The sequence below is a fragment of the Puma concolor genome, chromosome A1 (assembly GCF_028749965.1).
Source record: "Puma concolor isolate L17-30 chromosome A1, mPumCon1.1.hap2, whole genome shotgun sequence".
NCBI classification, from domain to species: Eukaryota; Metazoa; Chordata; class Mammalia; order Carnivora; family Felidae; genus Puma; species Puma concolor.
This window is the reverse complement of record NC_141667.1, coordinates 70,049,988-70,066,021: the sequence shown is the minus strand read 5'-3', so window position 1 is coordinate 70,066,021 and position 16,034 is coordinate 70,049,988.

Sequence of the window (16,034 nt, the reverse complement as noted above, 5' to 3'; positions counted from 1 at the left end):
GAGGGTTAAGGAATCCATTCACTTGATAGAAGAGTGACATGCATAATACAGGAAAGGAATGAATGGATAGTGACCATCTTTGCATACCAGCCCCCACACTGTAATTAATAGCATTGGGTTTGAAAGTGGAAATGAACAACCTTAGACATTTGATCTTGGGTCAATATGATCCCCTATAGTCATCACAGGAGGTTTTAGTAACTCCTTTTCAATTGTTGAATAATTAATTTTCCCTTGGTAAATGTCCATTACCAGTGTTTATTTAAAAGGTAAGGAAGACTGGTGTCCAGCCCAAAAGTCTTTTCACACAGAGAACAAAACCAGTTTGGAGATGGGACACTTGAAACCACAGTCTGGCTCTCCTTCAATAACCTTCTGATTTGATAGTGTTCAGAACAACCTGGAAATCTGACTAGTTTTCTGGATTGTCATATTTCTCAGTATGATCATAACTAATATTAGGTACTTTCTGGGCTAGAGATGAAAAAAGAATATTTAAAGATCAAGATAAGAAATAGCAATATATGAAACAAAAAATAGCTGAATTTGCTGGATTTTTGACTCAGAATAGAGGAATAAATGCCTGCATCCACAAAAGTAATGTTTTTACCTAACTCCTTTATAGAGAATTTCATCTGAAAGATGGTTTCTCTCCAGGAAAAACTAAAATAAACATTTTTGGGTGAGGTCACCGGTTTCATTATCAACTTGGGCATTTTAAGCCTAATGTAATATGGTCAGTAGAATTGAGAAGGTTAAATCAGGGTTTATCAATCTTGGCACTATTGACATTTTAGACTGGATAATTCTATGTTAAAGGGGCTGTTTTGTGCATTGTAGGATGATTAGTAGCATCCTTGGCCTCTAGCCACTAGATGCCAATAGTCCCGACCAGTTGTGACAATCAAAAGTATCTCCAGATGTTGCCAAACATTCTCTGAGGTAAAATTTTCCCACTTGAAAACCACTGGGTTTTAATAAATTTATTATTAAAGAAAACACTTTTTTTCCTCTGAGGTGACTTTGTCTCAGTAACATTCCTCTGTCTGCCCTTTCATAGCCAGTGGTATCTTGATGAGTTAGTGTTATCTTCCATTTAAATAAGAAAAAAATGCTTCTTCAACTTAAAACTTGAATTGATATTTCAAGAAATATAAATGAGTGTGTTTGCTCATTCTTAATGCATTTTACCCCGGTGCTATTTGTGGATACCCCCAATAAGTGACTTTTTAATTTAAGAATGTTAACAAAGATGATGGGCATTAAGGAGGGCATTTGTTGGGACGAGCACTGGGTGTAAGCGATGAACCATGGGAATCTACCCCAAAAGCCAAGAGCACGCTTTACACACTGTACGTTAGCCATTTGACAATAAATTATATTTAAAACATGAATAGAATGTATTAAAAAAGAATGTTAAAGAAATTTATAAAATAGAAACTATAAGCAAGACTTATGGATCATAGTGCTTGAAAGAGCCTCCTCAATCACCTAATACAAATTCACATGACAGTAGAGCTAGAAGGGCTTTAGACACATTTTACCAAACTGCTTATTTACAAATGAAGAAATTGAGGCTTAGAAAGATCATTTGACTTAGTCACATCTTCAGACTTAATTATAGGCAAAATCTAAAGTAGAAACCCAAATCTCCCCATTTTCAGCTCAGCTCTCTTTACTGTCCCTTGGTGCTTTTCAAGGGAGCCTTCCCATATTATTTTCATGGTGCAGTATTTTTATATAAACATGCTACAGTATTTTTAGACAGAACCCAATAGCACTGTGGGTGTAAGATTGAAAAGCTACAGGAAGGGAGGGGGTATTAAGGAATGCTTATTTCAAGGAAATTTTATGTGTGTGGAGTCTCTTATGATGAGATTTTTAACTGTATCAGTAAGCACTTGTATATGTATTTTCTGTTTCCAGTGTTTGGCTATGACTAGATCTACTTCTGAAACTATCTCTTCTGCTCTCCCACTCCCAGTAGCTTGGAGAGATTATTTGGCATTGACACCATGCCCTTGGGTGATTTGCCTTCCTATTTAAAAACAGGTGAATCTAGTTCCAAAGTCATTCCCTAGGGTGACATTCACATTGTAGCTCGAATCTATTTTAACTGTTTTCCCAGAGAAACTAGGCCAAGGAGCAAGATAAAAGGGGTGCTAGCAGCAGCCCACCTTGCAGTGGTATGGAAGAAGCATCTGCAGAAAAGGCTGCCTCAGAGAAGTCTCAGGGCCAGTACTTTGTTCAACAAGGTTCTATTGTCTCTACTTTCTAGGCTCCTCCCAAACTTGTCTGTGCCTGTGCTGCCCTGACAATATCCCTGATCCCTGATTCTTTTAATTCAGCCAATCCATTTTACATTTTACATTTAACCTTTAAAATTTAGGATGACGTTTTTAAACATCCATTTGTTGTCAGACAATTTACTGACCCTAGCAAGTGACCCTAGCAAGGATGGGCATGTGCTAAAGGAAGGTAAGGCATATTCATCTTATTCTGCAGATTGGGAAATGCAGCCACAAGAAATCAGGGATGTGTCTGAAGGCACACCATTTAAGTAGTGACACTAATGACTCAGTGTTTTCCCCTAGACCCTACCCTTCCAAGACTAATTGATGCACCATCTTTAAGACAAACTAAAAAGGAGTAAAGTATTCATTATTTTTTTCTACTGAAAAAGAGAAAATCTGAGATGTGGAGTCAAAAGTAAATGTTAATAGTGTGGGAGGAAGGAGTAAGTATTCTCCATTATTTTTCATCTTCCTCTCTCCTGATAGTATTTGAAAAAATAATTTACTAAAAAAAATAGAAGGATTAAATGAAACTATCATTGTTATTCTAGAACTTGATTAAAAAGTGTTGGTCAGGGTCAGTGTTCTAGTAGAGCAATGGTTGTGAATTCTCAACAAGGCAGTTTCTGAAACATCTGGCAAGTGAACAACTTCAACTTCTCTTGGAGGTAGGCTGGTAATATATGCATGGATGAGTAGATGGTTGGGTAGATAGGTGAGCCACAGACAGAAAACTTAGGCTTCTTACTATATTATTAAGTTTAGAAGTCAACTTTCAGTTGGCTGGATTGAAGTCATATGATCAGTTTTTCAATTCTGTCTCGTCGTTGGTACATACGCTCCCTCCCCCTACAAATGCATTCAGCACCTATTACCCTCTGGAAACAGATAGACAGTTTCTGAACCCTTTCCAGCTCATACCCAAAGAATCATGCTGTCTTCTAAAAAAGGAGCAAAGAAAGATTATAAAAAAGGGGGAATGTACAGCCTTTTCTATTTCAATCATTGGTAATCTTTAGGGAGTTAAAGCAACTAGGCACTTAAAATTTCTTAATGATTACCAAAAGTTTGTATAATAAAGTCTGTATTACTGCGGTGCAACTGTCTTGATCTTATTCTCTCTTTGTATCCATAATTTATGTTCAATTTAACTGATAATCAATTTACTGACTGAATATATATGTGTAAACCCAGAGCATAGAAACTTCTTTCTCTAGCAGTTTTAAAAAATCAATATTTAACATCCTCTCTGTAAAGGCTTATATATAATTGGTTCCAATAAGTTTCCAAAAGTTAGTTCTCTATGTGTTGAGACCAGAGTAATTCTGTTTAGATCATTTAGAACAATATGCTCTATTTTTAACAGTTTACATAAGAAAATTTTGTTAGTTGTCAGAATGCAACAAACTTGTTAATCTTTTGAAATGATGGGAAAACATTTTTAAAGACTAATGTACATGAACATTGTAATAGCCTTATATATAAAGGGAAAAATGAGAACAGTTAGTACTCCAGAACAGTAGGTTAAATTAAGGTACATTCAAACAGTGCGGCTATGAAAAAACAAGCCAGCCTTCAAAGATTTCATTAATTGAGAAAATGCTCATTAAAAGTGACATGTATTGATCTCTAGGTTTGTGTGTGTGTACAAAGATTATTCTCTGGACTTTCAGAAAGTAGCTTTTATATAGGACAAGCACACTACTAGGCTACTGGCCATTCTGATAGAGGATAGAGTTTAGAGTGTGACCCCAAACAACAAACAAACAACTCCAGTAATTCTGGCATTTACATAGAACCCTTCCTTGAATTTTCTCACTCAGATCTCAGAACTCTTGTCTTTCTAGATTCTCTCTCTTAAAAGGCCATGGAAAGTGTAGGGGTCTTGGAGAAAGGGAAAAACAAGGCCTGTTAGTCTAATCCCAAACCAGAGGAACTGACATAGTCCTTTATCAGATACGGTCATATTCCCTGGGAATGGGTTTCCACAAAGAGGTTTAAAACTAAAGCCTATTAGTAATACTAAGAGTAGCTGCTCTGAGGTTTTGGAAGTTTATGGTCCTTGCTCTCTCTCAATCTCACGCATGATATATTTTTACATAGAAGAATTCAGTCTACCAAACAGTATACATGATACATATGAAATATATCGAAGATGTGACAGATATAATTCAAAACATCTATAGTGACGGTTTCCAAACAAAGAAACCATCGGTAGCTTCTATTATTTTTCTTGAAGTTTTTCTGTTTTCTATAAGTTTTTTTTTTATCAGAACTATTACATGTATGCAGACTTTTATGCACAAACATACATGCCTTTAGGAGTAAAAAAGAAGTGAGGGTGGAATTTATTTCAAATTCTGGGGGCAGGTCAAAAAGCATAGACCATATATGCCAACGGCTTCTCCAAGAAAATAACGCTGTGATTCTGCTTGAATATTAGTTTAGATCAGTGTTCATCTGGTCATAATTTTATGCAGGGTCCGTAGCACTACAATTCTGTACAAAGCAAAGCACATTGTTTAGGGTCTGCCCAATAGCATACCCTTATTTAAAAAGGTTGGTTGGTTTCTGCTTAAGGATGAAAAGAGCAGTTCACTGAGCAAAGATAAAGATCTATTTGCTTGGCTCGGTTTTCTCAGGGCCAATGATACAGGAACTGGAAGCCAAAATGTCAGGAGAGCCAGCATTTCTCCCAGTTTCTCACCTTGGTGAAGCCAAATGAGTTCTTTTCAGTCCGATTTGGAGGGGCACAGTCACAGGAGGTTGTAGCCACACACAATGAAAGCAGATTAGGCTGGCCCATTGTGGGTGACAGATAACTGTCCCTGCAACACCTCCTTCCGGACCTGGAGGCATTTGTAGCCAGATTCTTAGCATGGATGGCTTTCTATCTCCAAACTCCTGCCTGGTAATTTTGTCCTTCCTCTCTTCATAGGGGTCTCAGTTGAGTTACTGATACAATTCTGTATAAAATCCTACCCCTCTTAGCATCCAGATGGAAAGCTGAGCACTGAGAGAAAGAATAGAATGAGGAAAATTGGACTTTTTCATGTCTCACCCCTGAAACTGGTCCTTTCCCAGAAATATACACCTACTAGCGCCAGAGACTATTCTGGGTGTTCATCAGTTGTCCACTTTGGTGTTCAGAAATCCTGGTGATTCCAGGTCATCTCAAGGATGGTGATGTTTCTGAGCTATCTGGGGGAGTCTGGAGAGCTATGGGCATTGCTCTATATATTCAGAACCCAGTTCTGTCTCCCCAGAGACCTCTGAAGCATCACTGATCTGGAGATGGTCTTGTTGTCTCAGTCAGTACCAAAGCCAATGTCAGACTATAAAATCAATCGCAGGAGGCACACTTTGCTAACCCAGAAGACCTTTAATTTCATGAGAATCTGTAGGTGGTCATGGTGATTTGAATTCAGGGCTTTATAGTTGGCAAGTATGCTGTGGTAGTCAGAATTCTGAGATGGCCCCCAAGGTCTCTGCCTCTGTTGTATGTGTACTGTATAATTTTCTCCCCTTGAGTGTGCACAGAAGCTGTGAATATAATGACAAATCATTCCTATGATGAGATTATGAATCGCTTGACTTTAAGTCACTCAAAAGGGAAATCATCTGGATGGTATTGACCTAATCAAATTAGCCTTAAAATGTTCTAGACCTGTCTGGAGAGAGAGATTTGAAGCATAAGAATGTGAGAGGGTTTAAAGGGAACCTTGGGGTAAACACTCAAGAGTAGTGTTGAATAGAATGATTCCTGGCCAACAACCAGCAAGAAAAAGAGGATTTCAGTCCAAGGCTTGCAAGGAACTAAATTCTGCTAATAGCCTAAATGAGCTGGAAGAGGCCCCCAAGCATCAGATGAGACCCATAACTAGTTGACTCCTTTATTTCAACCTGGTTAAACCTAGCTAATTCATACCCAGACTTCTGACCTATAAAAAATGTAAGATAATAAATGTCTATTATTTTAAGTTGCTAATTTTGTGGTAACTTGTTACAGAGCAATAGAAAACTAATAAATACCTCAAAGTTCATTTAGTTTTTGGTATAAAAACCATACTGATAGTGTCAATAAAAAACGATCATGCAGCTTCTCTTTAATTACCTTCAGTTCATGGAACATATTCTCTCTCAAAGCAGCTCATTCAATTGTATGAAAACTTTTGGTTATCAGGGACTATGGCCTTTTTCATATTGAGTTGACACCTGGTATGTAATTTTTACTCATTGATCTTAGGTCTATATTCTGGAATGAAATTAAAAATCCCCAATCTTTTGGGGCACCTGGGTGGCTAAGTCAATTGAGTGTCTGACTTTGACTCAGGTCATGATCTCACGGTTCATGGGTTTGAGCCCCACATCAGGCTCTGTGCTGACAGCTCAGAGGCTGGAGCCGGCTTCCGATTCTGTGTCTCCCTCTCTTTCCCCTGCCCCCGTGCTCTCTCTCTCTCTCTCTCTCAAAAATAAAATGTTAAAAACTTTTTAAATTAAAAAAATCCCCAATCTTTCTATCATATGCTAGTCTGTCAATTATCTGAAGACAGCGATCATGGTCTAATAAGGCCTAGTATACTCTGTGTAAAAATCCAAACTCCTAAATAGCCCTAATTTGATATTTTTCTAGATATCCGTCAACCTATACATTCAAATTTATCCAACATTCTTAAAACAGGACACCTAAAACATTATCCAAACTGTGGTCTTGTGCTTTCATCACCTCTCTTATTTGTGTATGGAGGAACTAGTAGTAATATACTCAAAATTTATTTATTTTTATTTTCATTCAAGTATCATTAATATACAATGTCATATTAGTTTTAGGTGTACAATAGAGCGCTTCAACAATTCTGTACATTACACAGTGATCATCATGAAAAGTGTATTCTTAATCTCCTTCGCCTCTTTGACCCATCTTCCCACCCACCTCCTCTCTGGTAACCACCTGTGTGTTCTCTGTAGTTAAGAGTCTGGTTTTGGTTTGCTTCTTTTTTTTCTTTATTTTGTTTCTTAAAATTCACATATGACTGAAGTAATACGGTATTTGTCTTTCTCAGACTTAGTTCACGTAGCATTATACCATCTAGATCTATCCATGTTGTTGCAAACGGCAAGATTTCATTCTTTTGTAGAGCTGAGTGATATTCCATTGTGTGTGCATGTATATACATATATACATGTATATACATATGTACACAATTATATGTAAGTGTACATGTATATATACGTATACATACAAATATACATATACATTCACATATACATATACCGCATCTTTATCCATTCATATATCGATGGGCACTTGGATTGCTTCCATAATTTGGCTATTATAATAATGCTGCAATAAACATAGGGGCACATGTATCTTTTCAGGTTGGTGTTCTCATATTCTTTGGGTAAATATCTGGTAATAGAATTACTGAATCATATGGTAATTCTATTTTTAATTTTTTGAGGAAACTCCATACTGTTTTCCACAGCGGCTGCACCAGTTTGCACTCCTACCAGCAGTGTACAAGGGTTCCTTTTTCTCAGCATCTTCAGCAATAGTAGTTGTTTCTTGAGTTTTTTTTTTTAGCCATTCTGATAGGTATGAGGTGATATCTCATTGTGGTTTCGATTTGCGCTTCCCTGATGATGAGTGATGTTGAGCATCTTTTTATGAGTCTATTGACCATCAGTATGTCTTCTTTAGAGAAATGTCTGTTCATGTCTTATGCCCATTTGTAATTGGATTATTTGTGGGATTTTTTGTCCTGAGTTGTATAGGTTCTTTATATGTTTTGGATCCTAACTCTATAGGATATGTAATCAGCAAATATCTTCTCTCATTGAGTAGATTGCCTTCTAGTTTAGTTTCTGTGGCTGAACAGAAGCTTTTTATTTTTATGTAGTCTCAATAGTTTATTTCTGCTTTTGTTTCTCTTGTTTCAGGAAACATATCTAGACAAATGTTGATAATGGCCTGTGTCAAAGAAATTATTGCCTGTGCTCTCTTAGATTTTTATGGTTTCACATTTAGATCTTTTTATTTTATTTTATTTTTTTTAATTTTTTTTTTCAACATTTATTTATTTTTGGGACAGAGAGAGACAGAGCATGAACGGGGGAGGGGCAGAGAGAGAGGGAGACACAGAATCGGAAACAGGCTCCAGGCTCCGAGCCATCAGCCCAGAGCCTGACGCGGGGCTCGAACTCACGGACCGTGAGATCGTGACCTGGCTGAAGTCGGACGCTTAACCGACTGCGCCACCCAGGCGCCCGATCTTTAGGTCTTTAATTTAGATCTCACATTTAGATCTTTAATACATTTTGAATTTATTTTTGTGTATGGTGTAAGAAAGTGGCCTGGTTTTTCCTTTTGCACATAGCTGTCCAGTTTTCCAAACAAGAGGCTTTTCCCATTGCATATTCTCACGTCTTTTGTAAAAAATTATTGACCATATAATTGTGGGTTATTTTCTAGGCTTTCTGTACTATACTGTTGATCTATGTTTCTATTTTTGTGCCAGTATACTGTTTTGATTTCTACAGCTTTATTGTATATCTTGAAATCAGAAATTGCAATACCTCCAGTTTTGTTCTTCTTTCTCAAGGTTGCTTTGGCTATTCATGGTCTTTTGTGGTTCCATACAAATTTTAGGATTTTTTGTTCTAGTTCTGTGACGAGTGCTGTTGGTATTTTGATAGGGATTACATTAAGTTTGTAGATTTCTTTGGGTAATATAAACATTTTAACAATACTTGTCCTCCCAATCCACGAGCATGGAATATCATTTTGTTTGTGTCACCTTCAGTTTCTTTCATTACTGTTTTTTTATTATTTTTTGATGTTTATTTATTTTTGAGAGAGAGAGAGCACAAGCAGGGAGGGACAGAGAGAGAGGGAGACACAAAAACCAAAGCAGTCTACAGACTTCGAGCTGTCAGCATACAGCGTGACACGGGGCTCAAACCCACTAACTGTGGGATCATGACCTGAGCCGAAGTTGGATGCTTAACTGACTGAGCCACCCAGGCTCCCCTTCATCACTGTTTTATAGTTTTTAGAGCACAGGTCTTTCACCTCCTTGGTCAAGTTTAGACCTAGGTGTTTTGTTCTTTTTGATGCAATTGTAAATGGAATTGTTCTCTTAATTTCTCTTTCTGCTACTTCGTTATTAGAAATGCAACAGATATGTGTACCTTTTGTATCCTGTGACCTTACTATTTTCATTTATCAGTTCTAGTGGTTTTTTGATGGAGTTTTTAGGGTTTTCTATGTAGAGGATCATGTCATCGGCAAATAGTGAAAGTTTTACTTCTTCCTTACCAATTGGGATGCGTTCCTTTCCTTGTCTGAGTGCTGTGGCTAGGACTTCCAGTACTATGTTGAATAAAAGTGGTGAGAGTGGACATCATTGTTCCTGACCTCATGAGAGAAGCTCTCAGTTTTTCATCACTGAGGATGATGTTACCTGTGGGTTTTCAGACATGGCCTTTATTATGTTGATGTATGTTCCCTCTTGACCTATTTTGTGGAAGATATGTACGATAAATTGATGATGTACTTGATGTCAAATGTAAATTGATGTCACTGGTCAATTGATGTCAAATGCTTTTTCTGCCTCTATTGAAAGGATCACATGGTTTTTACCTTTTGTCTCATTGATGTGATGAATCACCATTCATTTGTGAATATTGAACCACCCTTGCATCCAGGAATAAATCACACTTGATCGTGGTGAATGATTTTTTAAATGTATTGTTGGACTCTGCTAATATTTTGTTGAGGATTTTTGCATCTATGTTCATCAAAGATAGTGGCCTGTATTTCTCTTTTTCTGTATCTTTATCTGATTTTTGTATCAGGGAAATGCTGGTCTCATAGAATGAATTTGGAAATTTTCTTTCCTTTTCTATTTTTGGAATAGTTTAAGAAGAATAGATATGAACTCTTCTTTAAATGTTAGGTAGAATTCACCTGTGAAGCCATCTGGTCCTGGAATTTTGTTTGTTGGGAGTTTTTCATTACTGATTCAATTTCATTGCTGGTAATCAGTCAGTTAAATTTTTCTGTTTCTTCCTGATTCACTTTTGAGTGGTGATATATTTCTAGGTATGTATCCCTTTCTTCTAGGTTGTCCAGTTTGTTGGCATATAGTTTTTTTATATCCTCTTATAATCCTTTCTATTTTTGTAGCATTGGTTGTTATTTCTTATCTTTAGCTTCTGATTTTGTTTATTTGAGTCCTCTCTCTTTTTTGAATGAGTCTGGCTAAAAGCTTATCAATTTTGTTAATATTTTCAAAGAGCCAGCCCCTGGTTTCACTTATTTGTTCTATTTTTTTTTTAATTTTTTAAAAATGTTTAGTTGAGAGAGAGAGAGAGAGAGTGCGCACACGCATGTGCGTGTGCAAACGGGGGAGGGGCAGAGAGAGAGGAAGAAACAGAATTCGAAGCAGGCTCTAGGTTCTGAGCCATCAGCCCCTTGATGCAGGGCTTGAACCACGAACCATGGGATAATGACCTGAGCTGAAGTTAGATGCTTAACTGACTGAGCCACCCAGGCGCCACTGTTCTATTGTTTTATTAGTTTCTATTTTGTTTATTTTTGCTCCAGTCTTTATTAAAGTCCTTCCTTTTACTGGCTTTGGTTTTGTTTGTTCTTCTTTTTCTAGCTCCTTTTGGTGTAGAGTTTGTTTGAGATTTTTCTTGCTTCTTAGGGAGGCCTATATTGCTTGTAAACATCCCTCCTAGAACCACTTGCTACATCCCAAAGATTTGGAACCATTGTGTTTTCGTTTTCATTTGTCTCCATGTATTTTTTTGACTTCCTCTTTGATTTCTTGTTTGACCCATTCATTATTTAATAGTATGTTATTTAAAATCCATGTATTTGTGTTCTTTCCAGACTTTTTCTTGTGGTTGATTTCTGGTTTCATAATGTTGTGGTTGAAAAATATGCATAATATGACTTTCATCTTTTTGAATTTGTGGAGACTTGTTCTGTGGCCTAATATGTGATCTATTCTGGAGAATATTCCATGTGCATTTAAGAAGGATGTGCATTCTGCTGTTTTAGGAACGTTCTGAGTATATCTTTTAAATCCATCTAGTCCAATGTGACATTCAAAGCCACTATTTCTTTGTTGATTTTCTGTTTGAATGATCTGTCCATTGATATAAGTGGGGTCTTAAAGTCTCATACTATTATTGTATTACTAGCAATTATTTCCTTTATGTTTGTTATTAGCTGCTTTATGTATTTCAGTGCTTTCGTGTTGGGTGTGTAAGTGTTTACAAACATTATATCTTATGTTGGATTGTTCCCTTCATGATTTATATAGTGTCCTTATTTGTCTCTTGTTATAGTCTTTATTTTAAAGTCTATTTTGTCTGATATAAGAATTGCTACCCTGACTTTCTTTTCACTTCCATTGCATGATGAATGTTTTTCCATCCCTTCTCTTTTAATCTGCATGTGTCTTTATTTCTGAAATGGGTCCATTGTAGATAGCACAAAGATAGGTCTTGCTTTCTTATGCATTCTGTCACTCTGTCTTTGATTGGAGCATTTAGTTCCATTTACATTCAAAGTAAATATTGATAGGTATTACTTATTATCATTTTGTTATTTGTTTTGTGGTTATTTTTATACTTCTCTTGTTCTCTTCTCTCATAGTTTGCTGGCTTTCTTTAGTGATATACTTGGATCCCTTTCTCTATTTAATTGTTATGTATATATTTCTGGTTTTTGTGGTATCTATTGTGGTTACCATTAGGTTTGTATGTAACATCTTCTTTATATAGAAGTCTCTATTAAGTTGATGGTGGCTTAAATTTGAACCCATTCTTACTTCTCTCCCCAGTTTTAAGTATATGACATCATACTTTACATCCTTTTATTTTGTGAATCTCTTGACTGATTTTTATAGACATACTTAATTTTACTGCTTTTTTTACTCCCTAATTTTCTTACTTTTGCTTATGATTTTTTTCTTTGTTCTCAGAGAGTCCCCTTTAACATGTCTTGTAGGGCTGGTTTAGTGGTAATAAATTCCTTTCCTTTTGTTTGGGAAACGCTTTATCTCTCCTATTCTGAATAATAGTCTTGCTGGATGGAGTATTCTTGACTGTAGGTGTTTTTTCTTTTAGAATTTTGAATATATCAGACCACTCTCTTCTGGCCTGCAAAGCTTCCGCTGAGAAATCAGCTGTTGGTGTTAGGAGGTTTCATTTGTATGTAACTGTTTTCTTTCCTCTTGCTGCTTTTAAAAATCTCTCTGGGGAGATAGGAGGAAGATGGCGGCGTAGGAGGACGCTGGGCTCACCGCGCGTCCTGCTGATCACTTAGATTCCACCTACACCTGCCTAAATAACCCAGAAAACCGCCAGAGGATTAGCAGAACGGAGTCGCCGGAGCCAAGCGCAGACGAGAGGCCCACGGAAGAGGGTAGGAAGGGTGGCGAGGCGGTGCGCGCTCCACGGACTGGCGGGAGGGAGCCGGGGCGGAGGGGCGGCTCGCCGGCCAAGCAGAGCCCCCGAGTCTGGCTTGCAAAAAGCGGAGGGGCCTGACGGACTGTGTTCCGACAGCAAGCATGACTTAGCGTCTGGGAGGTCATAAGTTAACAGCTCTGCTCAGAAAACGGGAAGGCTGGAGGACAAAGGGAAGGAGAGCTGCTGAGCCCCCGGACGACAGAGCTCAGTTTGGTGGGGAACAAAGGCGCTCGCCAGCGCCATCTCCCCCGCCCATCCCCCAGCCAAAATCCCAAAGAGAACCAGTTCCTGCCAGGGAACTTGCTCGCTCCGCGCAAACACCCAACTCTGCGCTTCTGCGGAGCCAAACCTCCGGCAGCGGATCTGACTCCCTCCCGCTGCCACAGGGCCCCTCCTGAAGTGGATCACCTAAGGAGAAGCAAGCTAAGCCTGCCCCTCCTGCCCCTGTGCACCTTGCCTACCCACCCCAGCTAAGACGCCAGATCCCCAGCATCACAAGCCTGGCAGTGTGCAAGTAGCCCAGACAGGCCACCCCACCCCACAGTGAATCCCGCCCCTAGGAGAGGGGAAGAGAAGGCACGCACCAGTCTGACTGTGGCCCCAGCGGTGGGCTGGGGGCAGACATCAGGTCTGACTGCGGCTCCGCCCACCAACTCCAGTTATACACCACAGCACAGGGGAAGTGCCCTGCAGGTCCTCACCACGCCAAGGACTATCCAAAATGACCAAGCGGAAGAATTCCCCTCAGAAGAATCTCCAGGAAATAACAACAGCTAATGAGCTGATCAAAAAGGATTTAAATAATATAACAGAAAGTGAATTTAGAATAATAGTCATAAAATTAATCGCTGGGCTTGAAAACAGTATAGCTGACAGCAGAGAATCTCTTGCTACAGAGATCAAGGGACTAAGGAACAGTCACGAGGAGCTGAAAAACGCTTTAAACGAAATACATAACAAAATGGAAACCACCACGGCTCGGATTGAAGAGGCAGAGGAGAGAATAGGTGAACTAGAAGATAAAGTTATAGAAAAAGAGGAAGCTGAGAAAAAGAGAGATAAAAAAATCCAGGAGTATGAGGGGAAAATTAGAGAACTAAGTGATACACTAAAAAGAAATAATATACGCATAATAGGTATCCCAGAGGAGGAAGAGAGAGGGAAAGGTGCTGAAGGGGTACTTGAAGAAATAATAGCTGAGAACTTCCCTGAACTGGGGAAGGAAAAAGGCATTGAAATCCAAGAGGCACAGAGAACTCCCTTCAGATGTAACTTGAATCAACCTTCTGCACGACATATCATAGTGAAACTGGCAAAATACAAGGATAAAGAGAAAATTCTGAAAGCAGCAAGGGGTAAACGTGCCCTCACATATAAAGGGAGACCTATAAGACTCGTGACTGATCTCTCTTTTGAAACTTGGCAGGCCAGAAAGAATTGGCACGAGATTTTCAGGGTGCTAGACAGAAAAAATATGCAGCCGAGAATCCTTTATCCAGCAAGTCTCTCATTTAGAATAGAAGGAGAGATAAAGGTCTTCCCAAACAAACAAAAACTGAAGGAATTTGTCACCACTAAACCAGCCCTACAAGAGATCCTAAGGGGGACCCTGTGAGACAAAGTGCCAGAGACATCACTACAAGCATAAAACATACAGACATCACAATGACTCTAAACCCGTATCTTTCTATAATAACACTGAATGTAAATGGATTAAATGCGCCAACCAAAAGACATAGGGTATCAGAATGGATAAAAAAACAAGACCCATCTATTTGCTGTCTACAAGAGACTCATTTTAGACCTGAGGACACCTTTAGATTGAGAGTGAGGGGATGGAGAACTATTTATCATGCTACTGGAAGCCAAAAGAAAGCTGGAGTAGCCATACTTATATCAGACAAACTAGACTTTAAATTAAAGGCTGTAACAAGAGATGAAGAAGGACATTATATAATAGTGACAGGGTCTATCCATCAGGAAGAGCTAACAATTATAAATGTCTATGCGCCGAATACCGGAGCGCCCAAATATATAAAACAATTACTCATAAACATAAGCAACCTTATTGATAAGAATGTGGTAATTGCACGGGACTTTAACACCCCACTTACAGAAATGGATAGATCATCTAGACACATGGTCAATAAAGAAACAAGGGCCCTGAATGAGACATTGGATCAGATGGACTTGAAAGATATATTTAGAACTCTGCATCCCAAAGCAACAGAATATACTTTCTTCTCGAGTGCACATGGAACATTCTCCAAGATAGATCATATACTGGGTCACAAAACAGCCCTTCATAAGTTTACAAGAATTGAAATCATACCATGCATACTTTCAGACCACAATGCTATGAAGCTTGAAATCAACCACAGAAAAAAGTCTGGAAAACCTCCAAAAGCATGGAGGTTAAAGAACACCCTACTAACGAACGAGTGGGTCAACCAGGCAATTAGAGAAGAAATTAAAAAATATATGGAAACAAACGAAAATGAAAATACAACAATCCAAACGCTTTGGGACGCAGCGAAGGCAGTCCTGAGAGGAAAATACATTGCACTCCAGGCCTATCTCAAGAAACAAGAAAAATCCCAAATACAAAATCTAACAGCACACCTAAAGGAAATAGAAGCAGAACAGCAAAGGCAGCCTAAACCCAGCAGAAGAAGAGAAATAATAAAGATCAGAGCAGAAATAAACAATATAGAATCTAAAAAAACTGTAGAGCAGATCAACGAAACCAAGAGTTGGTTTTTTGAAAAAATAAACAAAATTGACAAACCTCTAGCCAGACTTCTCCAAAAGAAAAGGGAGATGACCCAAATAGATAAAATCATGAATGAAAATGGAATGATTACAACCAATCCCTCAGAGATACAAACAATTATCAGGGAATACTATGAAAAATTATATGCCAACAAATTGGACAACCTGGAAGAAATGGCCAATTTCTGAACACCCACACTCTTCCAAAACTCAATCAGGAGGAAATAGAAAGCTTGAACAGACCCATCACCAGCGAAGAAATTGAATCGGTTATCAAAAATCTCCCAACAAATAAGAGTCCAGGACCAGATGGCTTCCCAGGGGAGTTCTACCAGACGTTTAAAGCAGAGATAATACCTATCCTTCTCAAGCTATTCCAAGAAATAGAAAGGGAAGGAAAACTTCCAGACTCATTCTATGAAGCCAGTATTACTTTGATTCCTAAAGCAGACAGAGACCCAGTAAAAAAAGAGAACTACAGGC